Here is a 22,889-nt window from a genome sequence, read left to right on the forward strand (position 1 = left end):
ATGCCTTCTCCCCTCACGCAACACCTGGCGCGCTATCCTACACCCCCTATAGACAAGAGAAGGCCTGAGCGCTCGGCGAGTGACGTCGCGGAGAGGAGGCCGGCGGCACGCCCGGGGATACGGGTTGAATGCAGCGACAGTGCATTCGCGTGCAACGTTAACTAGAGCGCAATTATTTTTCAGGCACAGTTGAACAGATGGCACGCAGAGCACAGATGATTATCAAGGTGATTTTACTGACACAGAACTGTTTAGGCGCGGTAGAATGTTCGAGCGCGCGTTGTAATGCAACTGATTCAAGACGCAGTCGCCTTGCCTTTGGTCTTGCTCTTGTCTTTTCTAGGGTTGACACATAATTCGGGCACTCGGGAAACAGCGATGGTACTGCATCTGCGCGAAGCCGGATGTGGGCTAATGGTGCACTAACTGTGCGTCGTGTAGCGTCATCCACGTACGGTGCGTGGCGGACGATGTCACTGTCTGAACTGAAGTTCACAAACCTATAAGAAAGGTAGAAACGCTTTAAGTAAAGCACCTACTTGCGAAACAGTATCTTACATCTTTAGCAGAACTCTTTCTAGACACTTCTGTTGTACTTCCACCAGAATTCTGATTATTCCTGTAAATCACGAAAATCAATTACGACTCATTGAAACTTTGAAACAGAGTGGGCAATGCAGCAGCAGCAGCTTGAGCATGTTGCCTAAACGCTTCTTATTTGCACAGCTCGTGGATTTCTTCGCTGGTCATGCCATTCGTCTCCGGGGCATGGCGTGCCCTGCACCGGTTGAACACGTGGTTATTGTCGGCAATTTGTCGTGGTTCAGCCCTATCGTCCAGCCGTATGGTTGGCGTGAATTTCCTGCGCACTTTCTTCCTATAGCGGTTCTGCGCACTCCTGTGAATGCTCCTTGCGTGGCCACTCTGACAGGGGACGCCATCGAATCGGTGACGTCAAGCTTCATCAGTATAAAAGCTCCATCGTTCCAGCGCCCCGGCAGTGGGCAATGCAACAGCAGCAGCTTCAGCATGTTGCCTAAACGCTTCTTGTTTGCACAGGTACGTTACTTAGAGAAGTCGTACTGCATCCGATCCGATAATCGATTCCTGCTGCCGCTGTGTTGCACACACAGTTGTTTGCGTAGTAGACTGACGATTGTAAATAGTGCTTTGAGCTTTGTTACTGTTCAAAATTAGTCTTTTGGAATGCGGCGATGTTGAATCAAACCATGGCCCGACCGAAAAAGAAATGTTGTCGCAACTTTTATCTGGCCAAAGTAGTATGACTGCCTCTATCAATGATGTACTGACTAGACAAAGTAGAATTGAAACAGATATCGCTGTTTTAAAAGAGCGCATGCTCAGCTTGGAAGCTCAACTGAGTTCTTTACGTTTATTACAAACTGATGCAAATAATGTCAAGAAAACAGTAACTGATTTGGAATATAACTACTCCTGTTTTCTATGTAAAGTCGATGAATTAGAAAACAGGTAGAAGAAACAATTTGATCGCGTATGGCCTAAATGAACAAGACGGGGAGACGAACGACAGTCTCTTGAATGTGATCGAAAAAGATGTTTACAAGGAAGCGCTCGGACTTACTATTGATAATGTAGAAAGATGTCGCAGGCTCGGAAAGAAAAAAGAAAAAGCACGCCCCGTGATTTTAAGGTTCTTGGACTATCGCGATAAAAGTTCAGTGCTGAAAGAGTGCAAAAAGCTTAAAGGGACAACGCTTTCTTTAACAGAGGACTTTTTTTTTGAAAGTTAGGGAGATAAAGAAAATTATGGCAAAGCTTAAAACAAGAACGTGATCAGGGCTCTAAAGTTAAACTAGTTTTTGATAAATGCAGCATAGATGGTGAAATCTTTAAGTGGGATGTGAAAAAGGACAAACGCTGTAAGCTAAAAAGAGGGAGCAAATGACATGCTAACATTTGGCCATCACTGTGCACCATCTTAAACCTTAACTGCCGCGGCGTTGTCAACAAAGTAGATCAGCTTGAAGGCATCCTTTGCTCGCTTGACCCCGATATTGCCGTATTGACGGAAACCTTCGTTAAATGAAGGTACATATGATAGCGAATTTGTACCGATAAATTACAGAATAATGCGAAAAGGCCGCGATAGAAGAGGAGGGGGCGTAGCTATTCTTTTTAGACATTCCTTTCAAATTTTAGGAATGCCGGACACCTCGGGAGTAGAACACATTTCCTGCAATTTTCGTATTAACAACGTCAAATACATTCTTGGTGCCGTAACAGGCCTCCCAACTCGCCTGTTGCAAACTTGGAATGCTTAAGAGAATATATGTACACCCACATAGAACAAGCGGATAAACTAATCTTAACGAATGAGTTTAACTTGTCAAATATCGACTGGAGCACATTCACGTCACGCTCCATCACAAATATTGATAGTGAAATAACCGATATTGCTTTTTAATTTTGACTTATTGCAGGTAATTAAGTATTTCACTAGAACCCACAAAGATTCAAATGCAGTTCTCGATCTATTTTTCGTAAGTGGATGTCTCTGAATGCTTAGCGCTGGGTTCTTCCTTGACTGCGTGGCTGCATTCCTGGCTCGTCACCACTGTATCATAGCAGCGGTAGCTTAGCTGCCGTCATGCAAAGGAGACGTCGACGACCCAGTGATTAGCCGAGAACAACGCACAAGTGTTTTTTTTGCACGCATATATAAAGGGGAAAGGGGGATCGAGATTCAACTCAGAAAAGAAATTGGGCGCATGCGCATTGACAGCGCGCACATGACGCGGTGGTTTGATACCACATTTTACAACAGCCGCCATGATTAGACTTGGAGGTTGGTTGGTCATGTAAGATGTTGCTAGATGCTTCCGTTGTCTGCCCGGTCGAGGCGAAGCTTGGCTTCCTCCGCTTAGTAGGCTGTGGTGGATGACTCATATCAAACACGTGCTTCTCAATCTCGTCCTGTCTGCTATTATGTTATTTGAAACCTTCCACGAGACCGTCAACCGTGGCTTTGATTGCCCCAATCGTAGCGCTAAGTGATATAGTGGCGTCTTTGATTTCTGACTTTGCTTTCATGGCAGAATTGCTAGTCTCTGGTTCCGCTATGGCTCATTTTAGCCGGAAGTTCGTAGTGTTATTCCTCAACTAGGACTTCCATGGGAGTTATCAACCGTGGCTTTGATTGCCCCAATCGTAACGCTAAGTGATATAGTGGCGTCTTTGATTTCTGACTTTGCTTTCATGGCAGAATTGCTAGTCTCTGGTTCCGCTATGGCTCTCTTTAGCCGGAAGTTCGTAGTGTTATTCCTCAACTAGGACTTCCATGAGAGTTTCGCCCTCGACATACCGAGGTGACGCGGGAGATTGTGCTAAATTACGTTTAGTCGCGTTCCTTAGAAATACCACCTCGGCTTTGAGTTGCTCCATTGCCATTTTCAGCATAGCATTCTCTTTCTGAAGCTGCACTACCCTAGCATTACTATGCTCTGGCGGCGAACCCCCGGTACCTTTTTGGGCTTTCCCTTGGCTCGGTGCGCCCATGTGGGACCAGCTCCTTGCTTAGATGGCTTCTGGATGCTGACGCTCGGCTTGCGGGACCGGGAACTGGAGCGACCTCTGGCCCTGGATGTGCTCCTGGAACGGGATCGCCCTCTCGAGCGAGAGCGTGACCTGGAACCCTTGCGGCACCGGGGGATGACCGGTCCCTTGAGCGAACCCTGGGTGAAGCTCTGTCCGGGCTCGGGCTGGTATCATCTGCCAGCACCCGATAGCGGCTGCCTTTAGGCTCCCGACTCCTGGACCTGAATTTCTTGCTGATGGCCGACTTGAGAGGGGGAGTTTCCGCGTACAACGAGTTATCGGTTTCTCGTGGTTCTTGATTGCGTCTAGCTCTTCTTTGCCTGACGACATGTGGGACTTGAAATCTCTGCTTGCAGTCCTTATCCGCAGTGAGATGACGACCTCCGCAGAGAGCACACATCGGGGTACATCTGTGCTGACAATTCGGATTAATGGCACCACAACCTCGGCAAATCCCGTCTTCCGGGGATGGGCAAACATCAGCTCCGTGGCCTAGTTTCCCACACGCGTAGCAAACGTCGGTCTGCATGCGGTATAGGGAACACTTGACCAGGCTGGGACCGCATTTCACATAGCCTGCCTCCTTGAATCCGTCAAAGAGGACTATGACCATACTTGTGCTTTTAATTCTTCTAATCTCTATCGCAGTTGGGTTCTTCGACCGGATAATAAGCTTTATGAGCTCGTCTTGGGCTATGGCGGGATCGAAATTCCGGATCGCCCCCTTGCACGTATTGCTCGGAGCAGCTACATAGCACTGACTTCACAGCTTGCACTGCCGATGATGATAGATTCTTCCCTGGCGTAAGCCCTGGCATTTCTCTCCGAAGGCGTACTTGCCACCATGATGTCTTGCACTTTATTCGGGCAAAGGATATCGTCTTCTACATCCCCGTGCGTTAGCCCTTACGCCGCAATGAGGGCCTGGGCTATCTTAAAATGACCCGTCTTCCTGATATCCAGGCCACCCCTAAGTCGAACGATGACGCTAATGCGTTCCCTCGGAAGCCAAGCGAGCCTTGATGCTGCCGTGAGCCCCCTTTTGACGTTGGTTGAAGCCGCACCCTCGTTTCTGCCACGTAGCACAATGGGGGGCTGATTACCCTGTCCGGACCGACTTGCTGGTGCCGATTTCCGTTTTGAAAGCGCCGTAGCAAATCCCGTGCTTTCGGTAATCATCCCCTTCAACAGTGACTTGCATTGCCGTAGCCATCTTCGATCAGTCGAAAAACGCCGTACAGACACTCTCACCGAGCAGCCTACGAGCGGCTAGGTCTAACTGGCGTGAGGCTTAGCGCCGCGGCGGCGTGGTCGGACAGAAAATATGTCGTAAATTTGGGAGAAGTCCACCCACCATTGAAAATTTGGTGTGGATGGACTCCGCTTGATGTTAGGCGTCGAATGTGCCACTTATACCCGGGATTAGAGGTTGTGGCCGAAAATTCGCAGCCGAAAGCATTTGAGAGAACAGAAGCCGAGGTTTCCACATCTGCACTGCTCGGCACTTCTTTTAATATTGAATTCTGCCCGCATTCAGTAACAGTGAATATCTTAGGGCGGTATTGAACGACTTCATTTCTCCGCGAAGATATTTGTAGGGGTCGATAATCGCGCACATTTCAAGCCATAGGCATTTTTATTCGCCCCATATTGCCTATACACTACATGTTTTTGGTGTTGCTTGAGGGTTGTGTTCGTAGGATTGAACGAACAAAGCTGCCTCTGCAGCTGGAGATAACGCTCACGCACTTGTGTATAAGTACTGTTCACTACACTTTTTGTGGTACACATATGATCTTATATCTCACCGTTTTACTTTGGCTTGATGCACACCCGCGCTTAATTTTCAAGACGTCTGCTTTTCTAAGGATGATTTCAATGACTGTTGTGAGGGCAGTATAGCCGCTAAAAATAGCATTTTGTGGATTTTGTTGTAGCCTTTCATGCACCAAATTAGGTGTGATACTCTTCAAGGGAAACAGTTTCCATAACTCAAAAGACGCCCACCAATAAGTTGCCTTCGATCCACATGGCGCTGCTGGGCGGCGTCAGCTTGAATAAATTCAAGCATTTAGGGTACTGAAGGCAAAGTCACGGTTGTGAGCTTTTAACGCATATTTCGAAGGCAAGCACAGTTGGTTTGAACCTGAAGCGCATCACTGCAAGCTTCCGCCGAAGTGCCTGTCGACACTCGAGTACATTCTCTTGGTGAATTTCGCTTTTGCATCCCATTCTCTTGGCTTCGAGATGTGTCCGCGAAGGACGGGAAAAATTAGGTCGACGAATCACGCCGGGAATCACGCGTGGTCAAAGAATCACGTCCCCTCGATCATGTCGTAAATAAACCCATCTCATCCGTAACAACATTGAAGTTGTTACGCTGCGCGGCGGAGCCGAAGAAGAGGGGATGGAAGAACTGCGCGCTGGTGCACAAAAATGCCCGGCTGCCTGCGATCTCGACTCTACGCCCCCTCGATCATGTCGTAAATAAACCCATCTCATCCGTAACAACATTGAAAATGTTACGCTGCGCAGCGGAGCCGAAGAAGAGGAGATGGAAGAACTGTGCGCGGTGCACAAAAGTGCCCGACTGCCTGCGATCTCGACTCTACGCCCCCTCGATCATGTCGTAACTAAACCCATCTCATCCGTAACAAGATTGAAGATGTTACGCTGCGCGGCGGAGCCGAAAAAAAGGAGATGGAAGAACTGCGCGCTGGTACACAAAAATGCCCGGCTGCCTGCGATCTCGACTCTACGCCCCCTCGATCATGTCGTAAATAAACCGATCTCATCCGTAACAAGATTGAAGATGTTACACTACGCGGCGGAGCCGAAGATGAGATAGAGGAACTGCGCGCGGTGCACAAAAATGCCCGACTGCCTGCGATCCCGACTCTACGTCCCCTCTATCATGTCGTAAATAAACCCATCTCATGCGTATCAACATTGAAGATGTTACGCTGCGAGGCGGAGCCGAAGAAGAGGAGATGGAAGAACTGCGTGCGGTGCACAAAAATGCCCGACTGCCTGCGATCTCGACTCTACGTCCCCTCGATCTTGTCGTAAATAAACCCATCTCATCCGTAACAAGATTGAAGATGTTAAGCTGCGCGGCGGAGCCGAAGAAGAGGAGATGGAAGAACTGCGCGTGGTGCACAAAAATGCCCGACTGCCTGCGATCTCGACTCTACGTCCCCTCGATCATGTCGTAACTAAACCCATCTCATCCGTAACAACATTGAAGTTGTTACGCTGCGCGGCGGAGCCGAAGAAGAGGAGATGGAAGAACTGTGCGCGGTGCACAAAAGTGCCCGACTGCCTGCGATCTCGACTCTACGTCCCCTCTATCATGTCGTAAATAAACCCATCTCATGCGTATCAACATTGAAGATGTTACGCTGCGAGGCGGAGCCGAAGAAGAGGAGATGGAAGAACTGCGTGCGGTGCACAAAAATGCCCGACTGCCTGCGATCTCGACTCTACGTCCCCTCGATCATGTCGTAAATAAACCCATCTCATCCGTAACAACATTGAAGTTGTTACGCTGCGCGGCGGAGCCGAAGAAGAGGAGATGGAAGAACTGTGCGCGGTGCACAAAAGTGCCCGACTGCCTGCGATCTCGACTCTACGTCCCCTCGATCATGTCGTAAATAAACCCATCTCATCCGTAACAACATTGAAGTTGTTACGCTGCGCGGCGGAGCCGAAAGAAAGGAGATGGAAGAACTGTGCGCGGTGCACAAAAGTGCCCGACTGCCTGCGATCTCGACTCCACGTCCCCTCGATCATGTCGTAAATAAACCCATCTCATCCGTAACAAGATTGAAGATGTTAAGCTGCGCGGCGGAGCCGAAAGAAAGGAGATGGAAGAACTGTGCGCGGTGCACAAAAGTGCCCGACTGCCTGCGATCTCGACTCTACGTCCCCTCGATCATGTCGTAACTAAACCCATCTCATCCGTAACAACATTGAAGTTGTTACGCTGCGCGGCGGAGCCGAAGAAGAGGAGATGGAAGAACTGTGCGCGGTGCACAAAAGTGCCCGACTGCCTGCGATCTCGACTCTACGTCCCCTCTATCATGTCGTAAATAAACCCATCTCATGCGTATCAACATTGAAGATGTTACGCTGCGAGGCGGAGCCGAAGAAGAGGAGATGGAAGAACTGCGTGCGGTGCACAAAAATGCCCGACTGCCTGCGATCTCGACTCTACGTCCCCTCGATCATGTCGTAAATAAACCCATCTCATCCGTAACAACATTGAAGTTGTTACGCTGCGCGGCGGAGCCGAAAGAAAGGAGATGGAAGAACTGTGCGCGGTGCACAAAAGTGCCCGACTGCCTGCGATCTCGACTCTACGTCCCCTCGATCATGTCGTAAATAAACCCATCTCATCCGTAACAAGATTGAAGATGTTAAGCTGCGCGGCGGAGCCGAAAGAAAGGAGATGGAAGAACTGTGCGCGGTGCACAAAAGTGCCCGACTGCCTGCGATCTCGACTCTACGTCCCCTCGATCATGTCGTAACTAAACCCATCTCATCCGTAACAACATTGAAGTTGTTACGCTGCGCGGCGGAGCCGAAGAAGAGGAGATGGAAGAACTGTGCGCGGTGCACAAAAGTGCCCGACTGCCTGCGATCTCGACTCTACGTCCCCTCGATCATGTCGTAAATAAACCCATCTCATCCGTAACAAGATTGAAGATGTTAAGCTGCGCGGCGGAGCCGAAAGAAAGGAGATGGAAGAACTGTGCGCGGTGCACAAAAATGCCCGACTGCCTGCGATCTCGACTCTACGTCCCCTCGATCATGTCGTAACTAAACCCATCTCATCCGTAACAACATTGAAGTTGTTACGCTGCGCGGCGGAGCCGAAGAAGAGGAGATGGAAGAACTGTGCGCGGTGCACAAAAGTGCCCGACTGCCTGCGATCTCGACTCTACGTCCCGTCGATCATGTCGTAAATAAACCCATCTCATCCGTAACAAGATTGAAGATGTTAAGCTGCGCGGCGGAGCCGAAAAAAAGGAGATGGAAGAACTGTGCGCGGTGCACAAAAGTGCCCGACTGCCTGCGATCTCGACTCTACGTCCCCTCGATCATGTCGTAAATAAACCCATCTCATCCGTAACAACATTGAAGTTGTTACGCTGCGCGGCGGAGCCGAAGAAGAGGAGATGGAAGAACTGTGCGCGGTGCACAAAAGTGCCCGACTGCCTGCGATCTCGACTCTACGTCCCCTCGATCATGTCGTAACTAAACCCACCTCATCCGTAACAACATTGAAGTTGTTACGCTGCGCGGCGGAGCCGAAGAAGAGGAGATGGAAGAACTGCGCGCGGTGCACAAAAATGCCCGACTGCCTGCGATCTCGACTCTACGTCCCCTCGATCATGTCGTAACTAAACCCATCTCATCCGTAACAACATTGAAGTTGTTACGCTGCGCGGCGGAGCCGAAGAAGAGGAGATGGAAGAACTGTGCGCGGTGCACAAAAGTGCCCGACTGCCTGCGATCTCGACTCTACGTCCCCTCGATCATGTCGTAAATAAACCCATCTCATCCGTAACAACATTGAAGTTGTTACGCTGCGCAGCGGAGCCGAAGAAGAGGAGATGGAAGAACTGCGTGCGGTGCACAAAAATGCCCGACTGCCTGCGATCTCGACTCTACGTCCCCTCGATCGTGTCGTAAATAAACCCATCTCATCCGTAACAAGATTGAAGATGTTAAGCTGCGCGGCGGAGCCGAAAAAAAGGAGATGGAAGAACTGTGCGCGGTGCACAAAAGTGCCCGACTGCCTGCGATCTCGACTCTACGCCCCCTCGATCATGTCGTAACTAAACCCATCTCATCCGTAACAACATTGAAGTTGTTACGCTGCGCGGCGGAGCCGAAAAAAAGGAGATGGAAGAACTGCGCGCTGGTACACAAAAATGCCCGACTGCCTGCGATCTCTACTCTACGTCCCCTCGATCTTGTCGTAAATAAACCCATCTCATCCGTAACAAGATTGAAGATGTTAAGCTGCGCGGCGGAGCCGAAAAAAAGGAGATGGAAGAACTGCGCGCTGGTACACAAAAATGCCCGACTGCCTGCGATCTCGACTCTACGTCCCCTCGATCATGTCGTAAATAAACCCATCTCATCCGTAACAAGATTGAAGATGTTAAGCTGCGCGGCGGAGCCGAAAAAAAGGAGATGGAAGAACTGTGCGCGGTGCACAAAAGTGCCCGACTGCCTGCGATCTCGACTCTACGCCCCCTCGATCATGTCGTAACTAAACCCATCTCATCCGTAACAAGATTGAAGATGTTACGCTGCGCGGCGGAGCCGAAAAAAAGGAGATGGAAGAACTGCGCGCTGGTACACAAAAATGCCCGACTGCCTGCGATCTCTACTCTACGTCCCCTCGATCTTGTCGTAAATAAACCCATCTCATCCGTAACAAGATTGAAGATGTTAAGCTGCGCGGCGGAGCCGAAGAAGAGGAGATGGAAGAACTGCGCGCGGTGCACAAAAATGCCCGACTGTCTGCGATCTCGACTCTACGTCCCCTCGATCATGTCGTAAATAAACCCATCTCATCCGTAACAAGATTGAAGATGTTACACTACGCGGCGGAGCCGAGGAGGAGATGGAAGAACTGCGCGCGGTGCACAAAAATGCCCGACTGCCTGCGATCTCGACTCTACGTCCCCTCGATCATGTCGTAAATAAACCCATCTCATCCGTAACAAGATTGAAGATGTTACACTACGCGGCGGAGCCGAAGAGGAGATGGAAGAACTGCGCGCGGTGCACAAAAATGCCCGACTGCCTGCGATCTCGACTCTACGTCCCCTCGATCATGTCGTAAATAAACCCATCTCATCCGTAACAAGATTGAAGATGTTACACTACGCGGCAGAGCCGAAGAGGAGATGGAAGAACTGCGCGCGGTGCACAAAAATGCCCGACAGCCTGCGATCCCGACTCTACGTCCCCTCGATCATGTCGTAAATAAACCCATCTCATCCGTAACAACATTGAAAATGTTACGCTGCGCGGCGGAGCCGAAGAAGAGCAGATGGAAGAACTGCGCGCTGGTGCACAGAAATGCCCGACTGCCTGCGATCTCGACTCTACGCCCCCTCGATCATGTCATAAATAAACCCATCTCATCCGTAATAACATTGAAGATGTTACACTACGCGGCGGAGCCGAAGAGGAGATGGAAGGACTGCGCGCGGTGCACAAAAATGCCCGACAGCCTGCGATCTCGACTCTACGTCCCCTCGATCATGTCGTAAATAAACCCATCTCATCCGTAACAACATTGAAGATGTTACGCTGCGCGGCGGAGCCGAAGAAGAGGCGATGGAAGAACTGCGCGGTGCACAACAATGGCCGACTGCCTGCGATCCCAACTCTACGTCCCCTCGATCATGTCGTAAATAAACCCATCTCATCCGTAACAACATTGAAGTTGTTACACTACGCGGCAGAGCCGAAGAGGAGATGGAAGAACTGCGCGCGGTGCACAAAAATGCCCGACAGCCTGCGATCCCGACTCTACGCCCTGTCAATAATGTCGTAAGTAAAGCCAGCTCATCCGTAACAACTTTGGTGCACGGTGCGGGACAATCGCTCTGGACAACCTTCTTCCACGTACCCTCCCATGAAGCCGGCGCTTCCTCGGAATACAGCCTGAAGACAAAGACATGAACGAACCACCAGGAGCTGGCGGCAGTCATGACACAAGCATGCACGATGATAGTGAGCGCCCAAGGCAAGTAATCTGCTCGATCCCTCAGAAAGAATCGCGCACCTTTTCCGGCAAAGCTGATGGGGATGTCGACAACTGGCTGAAATATTATCAAGCGGTATGCGGTCGCAATGCGTGGAACGCAACGGCGCGACTCGCTAACGGCGTTTTCTTTCTCACTGGAACAGCACTTCTCTGATTCGATAATAACGAAAGCACGATAACAACGTGGGAAACGTTCGTTGAGGAAACCAAGAGCTGCCTCGGAAGCCAACGGAGGTGCCACGGAGAAGCCAACAATGACACCATTACAGTGTCACATCCTTAGTGTCTTTGGTTGTTGGCTTCTTACGACACACACACACACACACACACACACACACACACACACACACACACACACACACACACACACAAAGATATACTTATATATATATATATATATATATATATATATATATATATATATATATATATATATATATATATATATATATATATATATATATATATATATTTCATCTAAACGCACCTATAAACCCATAGATGGGTTCATATATATATATATATATATATATGTATGAGTGGGGTTCTAAAAATGAAAGCCTTATGCACGCGTCGAAAACCGTGAAGCGGAATGAAGTCGATCAGTCTCGTGGGTTGGGCTTATTGACATGTCATTACGAAGGCATCGTTCAATGTAGTACCACTAGTACAAGGACTCGAAGAAAAAACTGGAAAACGCGAGTGCGATGTGTACGTCCTGTTCTTTCTCTGTGTCCATATGAGCATCACGTAACGCGATGACGACTGCTATCTCGGAGACTGGAGCGTTGAACGGTTACGTGCATCGAATCAACGCTTCGAATCCCGCAGCAAGGCAACGTTCTGGCTTTTTTTTTTTTTTTTTTTTGCTTTGTGACTTTTTCTTTCTACGCCATTGGACAAAAGTAGGCTTTGTGTCGGCTGCCAACGTGTCTTCATCGGTTTCCAAATATGTAGCATTGAGCTTCCAACTGTTCCGTTATATGTTTTTATATTGCAAGAGCTCTACCGCCCCCCCCCCCCCCCAGCCTCTCCTAAACCACACAGCGGCGAAGAAACGCTCTTAAACCTATAATAGAAGAGCGTATCATGGGGTCACTTAGCCAGTTGACACTAAAAGAAAGAAGAGTACTCTCGGGGCTCGCGAAGCAAGTAGTGAAAAAGCCATTCGAACTAAGAAAACATTTTTGTATTGAAAGTATCAGAGTAAAGGCTCACGACTGCCACGCGGAAAGGCCAAGAAACAGCACTAGTGAAAAACTACGCGCAGCAAAAGACCAAGCCGACCGAGCCGTGCGCACATTCGCTCGGGCGGTAGTGATCCCAGCAAAGTGGGGGTTCCTCAGGATCACCTGGCCGTTAAAGCTACAATTACAGTGTGCAATTACGCTTTTTTCTTCAGCTTCTCTCCAGTATGCCGACCTCAGGCGCTAGCGCTGCGCACGAGGCTATGGGGTCAATGATTCGCATGATCAGGTCAGAAGTACCCGAGCAACGTGAGACAGCGAAGGCTTTGAATGTGCGAACACCGCAGTGCGTTCTCAGGGCGCTTCCTTGCGAAGTGCGCAAAAACTCGTCATCTCTCAGGAGGAAACGATGCTGTCCTACGTCGAACAATTTAATTGTAAGGGCAGGGAAACATTTTTCGGGTATCCTTGCGAAAAGACGCCGCCCACCGCGGACGATTCTACCGCTGGCTGACTGCTATAAATAAAGTTTATCCCTCCTCCTGGGCGTGAGCAAAGCGCGCAGTGTTACGACGGTTCGCTGAAAAGGAAAGCTTCTACACTGCCACGCCGGGAAAAAGAAGCTGTCTGTGGAATGCTGTCACAGAATAATGCTTCCGCGAGAACCTCCTCACACAGCTCCTTCTGAGCTGCCCATATACAGTGATCCACTAATATTTAGGGGCACCTTAAAGAGACGCTAAAAATAAACATTCAATCCTTTTACAAAGGTAAAGTATTCTTTTAAAGCTCTGTGTTCGTTAACATTAAATAAATAGATTGGCTGTCAGTATTGGGGGCGAGGACTTACGGAGTCACCATCTGTCCGAAGCGCCTCCCTTGCGTAGTATGAGGGATCACGCGGCTCTCTCCTCACAGGCTTCGCTTACGGCGCTCAATAAAAACACCACGCGGCAGCCCTCCAGGACATTTCCGTCAGTATTCTCAAAATCAAGGCAGTTTATTACTGCCGAAATAATAATCTTGGGCAAACTGAAAGCACGAAATCGATTACAGACGCCATCTCTTTTCTGAATACGTACAGTGAACGCAAATGCGCGCGATGGTCGCGATGGAGTCTCCCGAACCGGCTTCTTGCGTGAAAGATAGGCAAATGCTGAGAGTAAACTGTGTGAAATACGTTCTCATATTGGGCTGTCTGTATAAACAAGTGGAGTATACCAGAGGGAAGCCTCAATGCAGCGGTCACACGGGTTCGCAGTGACCGACTGCGCGTCTGCGTGCATATCCGCGCACAATGTTTCGCTTTCTCTACGTGCGCGTTTTCGCACCGTGCCGTGAGCTTTAGGCCGCAGCATATGAGCATTTGGCAGTACACGGGCAACCACTCTTGCGTGGACGCTATCAGAAGTGTTCAAAAATAATTTCATTATAGAAACCTTGACGCCTACGGCGACTGTGATGTGCCGTCAGGACGATTGGGCACGGCAGCACCACAAGAATGCAGACCTCTAACCCGCTGTCCTTCTTCATGCAGTTTGCTGTCAGCATACTCCTTATCGGTGGGAATGCGCACACCGGGCTGCTGCCGGAGGTGATCAGCGGAACGCAAATCAACAACACCGATTTCCACGCGCCAGATTGCTCCTACCATCTGCGCTGGAACAACTGGCCACGTGGTTCGACGACCGACGCGCCCTGCTGGACACATGACCGGCATCGAGTGCCATCTATACAACCCTCTATATATGGTCTTTCTTCACTGCCGGGAGCCATTGGGCTCGGCAGTACCACAAGAATGCAGACGTCTAACCCGCTGTCCTTCTTCATGCAGGTGAGGAGGCGTCACGATAAGTGTTTTAGGTCTAGGAACCCCTTCTTGTTGGTGCTGCCGCGCCCGCGGCTTGTTGTTGCACTTTGTATTGTTCTTATGGAAACTTCTTTTAGTAGCTGGGGATATAGAGGAGAATACAGGCCCTGAGTTAAGCCAGATTGCTAAACAACTAAAGGATATCGCAACCGATATATAAGATATCAAAGAACACCGGCTAACCGAAATTGAAAAGAGGATAGACGCTCTATCCAAACTTGAAGGAAAAGTAATCTCATACGAAAAGAACGTATCGCAGTTGGAAAAAGCTTTTAAAAGATTAGAAAACAGGGTTGATGATTTAGAAAACCACAGCAGAAGATCAAATCTTATTGTTTACGGACTTCCCGAGGATGAGGGCGAAAACAGCTCTACATTGGAACACAGTGTCAATCAAACAATCATCAAGGAAATCCTTGGGTTGGAGCTAGTTGCCATCGCACGAATACATTGCTTAGGCAGGCCGAATAAAGATAAAACAGACCAATCATCTTAAAGCTACTTGACTCAAGTAACAAACCAGCGATACTGAAAAAAGGCTATAAATTCAAGAACACTAAGAACTCTATAGGTGAAGACTTCAGTCCTAGAGTGCGGGAACAGAGAAGAAAACTCTGGGAAAGCACTAAATCAAACCGTGAGAAAGGTGAAAAAGTATCCCTATTCTTTGATAAACTGTACATAAACGACAGCATGTTCGTCTGGGATGACGAAAGAAATATGAAAGACGCAGTTCAAAAAAAAAAGAAAGAAAAACGCCGAAAGAAGTCGACCAGTAACTCCACAAACATTCACAGAAATAACACTGCTAAATGTGAACGCGAGAAGTATTGTGAATAAAACTGAAGCATTAGAAAACCTGTTACTCGAGCACAGCCCTGACATTGTTGCTATTACTGAAACATGGCTTTCGCCAGAAGTATACAGCCACGAAATAGCACCCCCAAATTACTCAGTTATCCGTAAAGATCGACCAACTCGAGGCGGTGGCGTAGCTCTGGTTAATTAAGAAGTCCTTACCCTTTGTATTGATGCCCGTCGTTCCAGATGTCGAGGCTGTGTTCTGCAGGATTATGTGTGATGATTTTACTATACTTACTGGTTGCTTTTACAGAAGACCTCTTTCTGGTCACAAAAGTGTTAATACTGTGCAGGAGTTTCTGCAGAAGCTTGCTAGCAACCGACTTATTCTTATGGGAGACTTCAATTTACCTGATATTGACTGGAATACCATGCACCACACTTCACTCTCATCAAATTCGCCCATTGATTTGATGCGAAATTTCGGGCTTCATCAAGTTGTAACCTCTCCTACGCGAATACAAGGAACAAGCGATAACATCCTAGATTTAATATTGATTAGTGACAACTTCCCCCTTGATCTACTTAACTCGGAGATCGTCAACGGTATCTCAGACCACAACATACCAAAATGCCAGCTGCCCTTCGGATACACTGCAACAGCCAAAACTACTGAAATTATTGTCCCTAATTTTGAAAAAGCAGATGATTCCGCTATACTAACCTATTCAGCGCATGAATACCAAGAATTTTACGAAACTGCAAATGATAGTTCTGTTCACGTCAATGATCTCTGGCTTCATTTCAGGCGTATAGTATCGCACTGCATGCGTCATTACATCCCGAACAACAGTAAAAAATCAAACAAAAAAAATCCTTGGATAACACGCGATATAATTCCCGTCAAGCGCAGAATAAAACGCTTGCGGCGTAAGATGAAAAAGAACGGTGCAAGTACACAAACAATATCGCAACTCTCCCGCGCTGCCGACGAACTCAAGTTAAAGACCAAGCTTGCGAAGCACATATATTTCAATGAAACATTGCCTACCCTTATCAATCCCAACCCTAATCGCTTTTGGAACTTTTCTCGCGCACGCCCCGCAGCGACACTAGATCGTCCACGCGAGGAAAAAACTGGCACTCGCTGATAAATTTAACCAACACTTTCAATCAGTCCTTACTAAAGATAACGACACAATTCCATATTTGCCACCGTCATCATTTCACACTATTGACACATTAACAATAAACGACTCCGGAATATTTAAGCAGTTACTTGAGTTAGACGTGAAGAAATCAAACGGACCCGATAACATTCCCAACGAGTTCTTGAAAAGATATGCTGAATGTAACAGTAAATATCTTGGCCTTATTTACCGCAAGTCACTTTCGACGTCAGACCTACCTGAAGATTGGAGAATTGCCAAAATTGTACCGATTCATAACTCAGGCGATACTAACCTGCCATCTAACTACAGACCAATTTAGCTTACCAACACATCATGTAAAATTTTGGAACACATTATTCTCAAACACTTAACCGCACATTTCGAAGAACATATTCTAGTAGATGTTCAACACGGTTTTAGAAGAGGCTTATCGACAGTCATTCAGCTAACAGAGGTCGTACACAATCTTGCTTTAAGTATTAATAATCATAATCAAACTGACCTACTTTTACTAGATTTCAGTAAAGCGTTTGATTGTGTGTGCCATACTAAACTAACTGCAAAAATTACAGCTGCGATTGGCAATGGACCCATTACTCCACCGATCACACCGATCACAATTTGTCGTCATCGAAAACATCCCATCTGCTCCGGTGCCTGTCACATCAGGGGTGCCACAGCGCTCAGTAATAGGTCCGCTGTTATTTTTACTTTTTATCAATGACATTACAAATAACATTGATTGTAAAATCAAACTGTTCGCAGACGACTGCATTATATACAGAGAAATACGTAATCACCAGGATCAAGTTATGCTCAATAATGCACTAGCAAAAATAACCGAATGGTGTGATAACTGGCAAATGACCATTAATACAAACTAAACGGTTTGCATGACAGTGACGAGAAAAAAGCACCCATCGCTTTTCCACTACACACTTCACGGCAGCCTCGTAACTAGAGTTCAACAGTATAAGTATCTTGGTTTAACAATAACGTCCGACCTTAACTGGACAGCATATATTAACAACATTACTTCTTGTGCATTATGAAAACTCTTCTTTCTCAAAAGATGTCTGCGGTTGGCACCAACTAACGTCCAACTTTTAACTTGCATTGCATTTGTGAGACCTGTCCTTGAGTATGCTAGTGTCGTATCGTTCCCGTACACTAAAACAAATATATCTAAACTGGAAAGGATCCAGAGAAAGGCAATTAGGTTTATACACCGAAAATACCGTCGCAGTGGTTCCCCTACTCTTCTTCTAACACAGTCGGGGCTTGCAACTTTGGCTGTGCGAGCAAAACGAGCTCGTCTAAAATTTCTGCATCAAATATTACACAGCCGACTAAAAATAAATGCCTCTACATACGTTACCTTTTCTAAATCCCGCGTACTTCGTCATAATCGTGCATATACACTAAACGAGTTTCTTTGTAATAACGGTACTTTTCAGTCTTCCTTTTTCCCCCTGTGTTCTTCGCGAGTGGAATAACCTAGATCCATCTGTAACTAACACAGTTTCGCAGTCTGATTTTGTTAAGTTATTAGAAGATGAAATAAGTAGTTAGGAAAGAATAGTTCTTATGCATATATAATCGTCAAAACTCCCATTTTCTGAACTATAACTAAACATTTACCTCCTTTGTTTCTTTCTTTGTTTTTATAGCATTGTAATAATCTTTACGTACATGTAACCTGAATGTACTATTTCTGTGAGTTGCTCTTGTTATTCATACTATTAGTGTTGTAAAATTGTGCATTAAACCTGTTTGATGTATTTCATTTACATGTGTTCATGTTCTTACCATTCGGTATAAAAAACATGAATTGTATGTACAATCATATGCCCACCTGCTATGGTCTCGATATGAGACTGGCAGTATTGTAAATAAATAACTAAATAAATAAATAAATTCAATCTTTTTTTTCTGCTAAATTCTTAGACGTTTCAGTATTATTTCTCAAGGTGAGTCGCACTCTATGCTCATCGGTCTTCTCAGCATGCGATTTCCCGCTGCTTTTGTTTTTCTCAATCCAGAACATTAATTCATAACACAAACATGACCATATGCCATGCCTTCTTTTAATGTACTCCTTACCGATCCCTTTCCATTCCAGTGGACTTTCCAGTATCTACCATCAAGACGTTCATAGGCCACACCGTCATGACATTAGCCGGGCAGCGGGCGCGGGCGAGCGTCTCAGTGCGCGTTTTCTGCTACTCACCGAACATTGCAGTCCCAACGCCGCAGTAGAAATCTTCCTCGCGTCTGTGCTTGCTGCATACCCGAGTTGTGGCCGATGGCTGTTTGCTGATTCTAAGTTTCGCGAGCCAAGCTTTACGCAGCTTGTCCGGCGGTTACGTGTAAGGCTGACACCGGGCTCCGTTGCGTACTGCCGGCACTGCGGCACCGAGCAGTAGCCTACCATGCTGCACGCCTCGAAAGGCAGCCACTACCTATAATAGTATACTTTCAAATGTTGTCAAGCAGACACCCGAGGCAGGCAAGCTTGCCCACCTAATCATTTCAGTTCCGCATACGAATCAACCATTGTTGCCTTACAGCTAGCGACGATAGGAGAAAAGCTACAGAAACTATTACTGCTAAGGAAATCTATTCTCGGAATAGAAGAATCGATTCACCATATGTCACAAACGTTTGACGACATCATGAAACGTCTAGATAAACAGGACAAGGATATACAGTCGCTCAAGAAAAGAGTGGACAAGATTGCCGAAGCGCGATTGAGCGAAACACAGATGCAGTTACAGGAGGCCATCAATGAACTCGAATGGCGCAGCAGGCGCCTAAATTTGGAGTTCCATGGTATTCCTGTGACACCTGGTGAAGATTTGCTCGCTAAGGTGAATGAAAACTTGCACCTGTTCTTGAAGTACCTTGCCTGAAAGATAATGATATTACTGCCATACACCGACTTCCCGCAAGGCCAGACGAAACCCCCGGTATAATTGTTCGTTTCAGTCGTCAAAGAGAGAGAGAAATGTGGTACGCTAAACGTAAGAGGCTAACAGACGTCGGGAATCACGCTTCAATCCTAGAAAATATAACGAAACAGAACCGAGAACTTCTACGCTCAACAAAAGACTGGCCAGCGGCGAACAACTTCCGTTTTGTCTGGCGTGCGAACGGCAAAATTCTTATGCGGAGGGCCACTGGGGATCGAGCGACTGTTGTCAAGAAAGACGCGCGGTTGCAATCGTTGGCTTGGTAGCATTGCTTGTGCGATTATCCGATATGGTTGTCTTACCCCACCAGTTCTCTGAAAAAGTAAAACGACGAAATTCTTCTTTGTCTTTTCTTACTCTCAATTGTCGGCCTGCAAAATCAAAAATAGGTGACCTAGAACTTTTTTTTCATCGCGTAAGCTTCCCCTTCTCTGTGATTATATTAACAGAAACCTCGAACGAAAATGACTCGGAAATGTATGCGCCGCCACCGTATGCTCATTTCTTCGTGACGCGAAGCAACAATCCTTACGCGGAAATACATCCATTGCCACCTTGAAAAAGAGTACACATGTGTAACTGATGACTATGAAGCGTTCAAAGGACAACATGTTTGTTGGCTTGTCAGGCCACCCGCTGGCTGTTCTGACAATTTCTTTAGTTTTTTGAACGCTTATTATGTTTTTTAACTGAGCAGAATCTGAAACTTGTTGTCGGAGGTGATCTTAATATTAATTTACTTCAACGTGATTCCAAGCAAATGACTTTGTTATCGACTGTTAGTATGTATGGCTGTGATATTGTTCCGACAAGCGCAATGAGAATAACAGATACATCAGAGACTTTGTTAGATTTATTCATAACGAATACCATGCTTGAAAAAACTACCGCTGGCACCATAGCTTGTGATATCAGTGATAATTTACCCGTTTTTCTACTTTTAGACACAGTTTGCCGTAAAAAAGCAAAACGTCAACGCGTTCATCAAGATATTTCGGATGCAAACTTGACGCGATTTAAAGAATCCCTGCAGGATGTTACATGGGAGTGCATATATGAAATCAAAGATGCAGATAAGGCATATGACGAATTTCTTAATGTAATGAAATATGCTTATCACGCAACAGCTAAACGGACACACAAAATAATAAAAACTTGGGTAAGCAAGGATATATACGATAAAATTAAAACCAAAGAACAACTTTACGCTACCTTCCTTAAAACCAAGGACCTAAATGTATTTGCTGAATTTAAGCGGCTTAGAAACAACGTTGTGAAGTTGCTCCGGAAAGCGAGGTCGGCGTACGTATTACTCTAATCTATTTTCACAAGACACTCAGCGTACCGGCCTGACCTGGAAAAAAATTAACACTGTGCTCGGGCGTAACCAAGAATCCAAAGAAATTGACTCAATATGTTACGGTAACGATTACGTTTCTGGTTCTGCTTTAGCCAATCTGTTCAACAATTTTTCATTAACCAATTCACAAGTAATGCAGTACAACAACACAAAAGTATACACAGACCTTGCACAAGCCCAAACACCATATTTTTTTACCCAACAGACGCTCAAGGGGTAGCTTCCGCAATAATAAACCTTAAAAACAGTAGCGTTTGCGGCGTAGACAACCTGCAATTAGGACCACTAAAGTATGTAGTGCATGAGATAGCGCGTCAATTAACGCACATTTTTAATCTCTTCCTCTCCACTGGTGTATTTCCAAAAAAAAAAAAAACATGCAGATTGCAAAAGTAACTTTCATTTTTAAGGGCGGTGACAGAAAGGTATTGAAGAACTACAGACCCATCTCGATTTTACCCGTTTCTTTCAAAACGATAGAAAAGCTGTTGTATATAAGATTGTCTAAATATTTTTCTAAGCAGTCATTACTACACAATTTTCAGCATGGATTTCGTCAGCATTGTTCGACGGAAACCGCGCTGCTAAAGCAAAAGGAAACAATCTTAAAAAACTTTCAGACAATAATTTAACACTGGCAGTATACGTAGATTTATCGAAAGCCTTTGATTGTTTACAGCATGAAATCCTACTTGATAAATTGCAGTCATACGGTGTACACGGCATTGCGTACGACCTCCTAGCTTCTTACTTAAGGCATTGTAAGCAGTACGTATCAATAGGAACATCCTCTCCAGATAATAAATGCATAAAGATGGGAGTACCTCAGGGCAGCATATTGGGGCCACTTTTGTTTTGCGTTTACGTTAACGACCTACACTCCTTTACTTTAAATCCACATGTAACATCAATTTGCTATGCTGATGACGCTACATTATTAATCACCGGTAAAACAGCTGACGATATACAAAAGATATCTGATGAAACAATGCCGCTGTTACTGGAATGGACAAAGTGCAATTCCTTACTTATTATTACCGCAAAAACGAAAGCAATACTCTTCAGACCAAAAAATAAGGTTGTAAACTTGCCGCTGATTACACTTGGTCACAATGCGATTGAAACAGTAGAATGCATGAAAGTGCTGGGCGTATAATTTTCAAGTACTTTAACTTGGCATGTCCATACCGCGAAACTCATAAAAAATTGTGCAACACTGAGGGTATGCTAAACAAATGTAGACATATCATTCCTCAATGTGTAAAACTACTACTATATAGCTCGTTAGCCCTTTCTCAGTTATCCTACGCCCACCTAGTATGGGGCACAACAACAAAAACGAATCTAAACCAACTGTTCCTAATTCAAACGAAGTTTATGCGAATAATTGCAAACGTCCCATATGATTTTCACACGCTGCAACTCTTTAAACAATTTAAGGTTATAAATGTACATAATTTTTATAATTATCGTTTACTCCAGACATACTGCTCAGCCACAAAAAAGAACAACTCTTTTTACGGCGACATTTCAGAATTAAGAGAAAATATTGCCCTATACACTACGCCTCACAACAATATTTGGCACATACCTACTCCTCAAAACAACTATGCGAAACAATCAATCGCTTTTACTCTTCCAGCTCTGCTCAATAATCTTGCCAAGAAATCTGTAGATGTGTCACAGTTCTTCAAAAAACAATGCGAGATCAGTTCCTGTGAACTATGATGCATTTATTTGTCTATTTTCATATATTTTGCTCATTAATGTGAAGCTTTCTTTCGTATTTTGCAAAATGCTTATGTTCCGTTGTGCAGTCATTGTCCGTGCATCTGTATGAAAGCAGTAATTTGTATGAAAATTGTTTCATAACTACTGCTGCTGCTGCTGTGTAAAGGGGCAGCCACCTCGTCAAGCTACTAATCTCGGTAGCTTTTTGTGACTACTCCTTCCTTGTGTGTTTGTTCAAGGAGAATAAAAATTCAATTCAATTCAATTCAATAACGGCAGTGCAGGTGGGACTTGAAACTTTCGTTTCCACCTCGCTTCGGTGCTTCCGAAGTAGCCGACGTGGCCTCTGTGTCCACGTGATCCCTCATGCCACGTCACGCCGACGTTCACGCCAGCTTTTTCCAGTGGAGCTTGCCCCCAATAGA

The 22,889-nt window shown here is 46.3% G+C and overlaps 1 long non-coding RNA gene across 1 annotated transcript; it reads right to left on the reverse strand.

The window, feature by feature from the left end:
• Positions 1-216: 216 nt before the first annotated feature.
• Positions 217-1,021, reverse strand: LOC129387964 (uncharacterized). Its single transcript, XR_008615108.1, has 2 exons — positions 559-1,021; positions 217-500 (listed from the first exon to the last, which is right to left on the reverse strand). It is a non-coding gene; the product is annotated as an uncharacterized lncRNA (long non-coding RNA).
• Between the last annotated feature and the right edge of the window lie 21,868 nt (positions 1,022-22,889).

This window comes from Dermacentor andersoni, chromosome 3 (genome assembly GCF_023375885.2).
Source record: "Dermacentor andersoni chromosome 3, qqDerAnde1_hic_scaffold, whole genome shotgun sequence".
Taxonomy (NCBI): Eukaryota; Metazoa; Arthropoda; class Arachnida; order Ixodida; family Ixodidae; genus Dermacentor; species Dermacentor andersoni.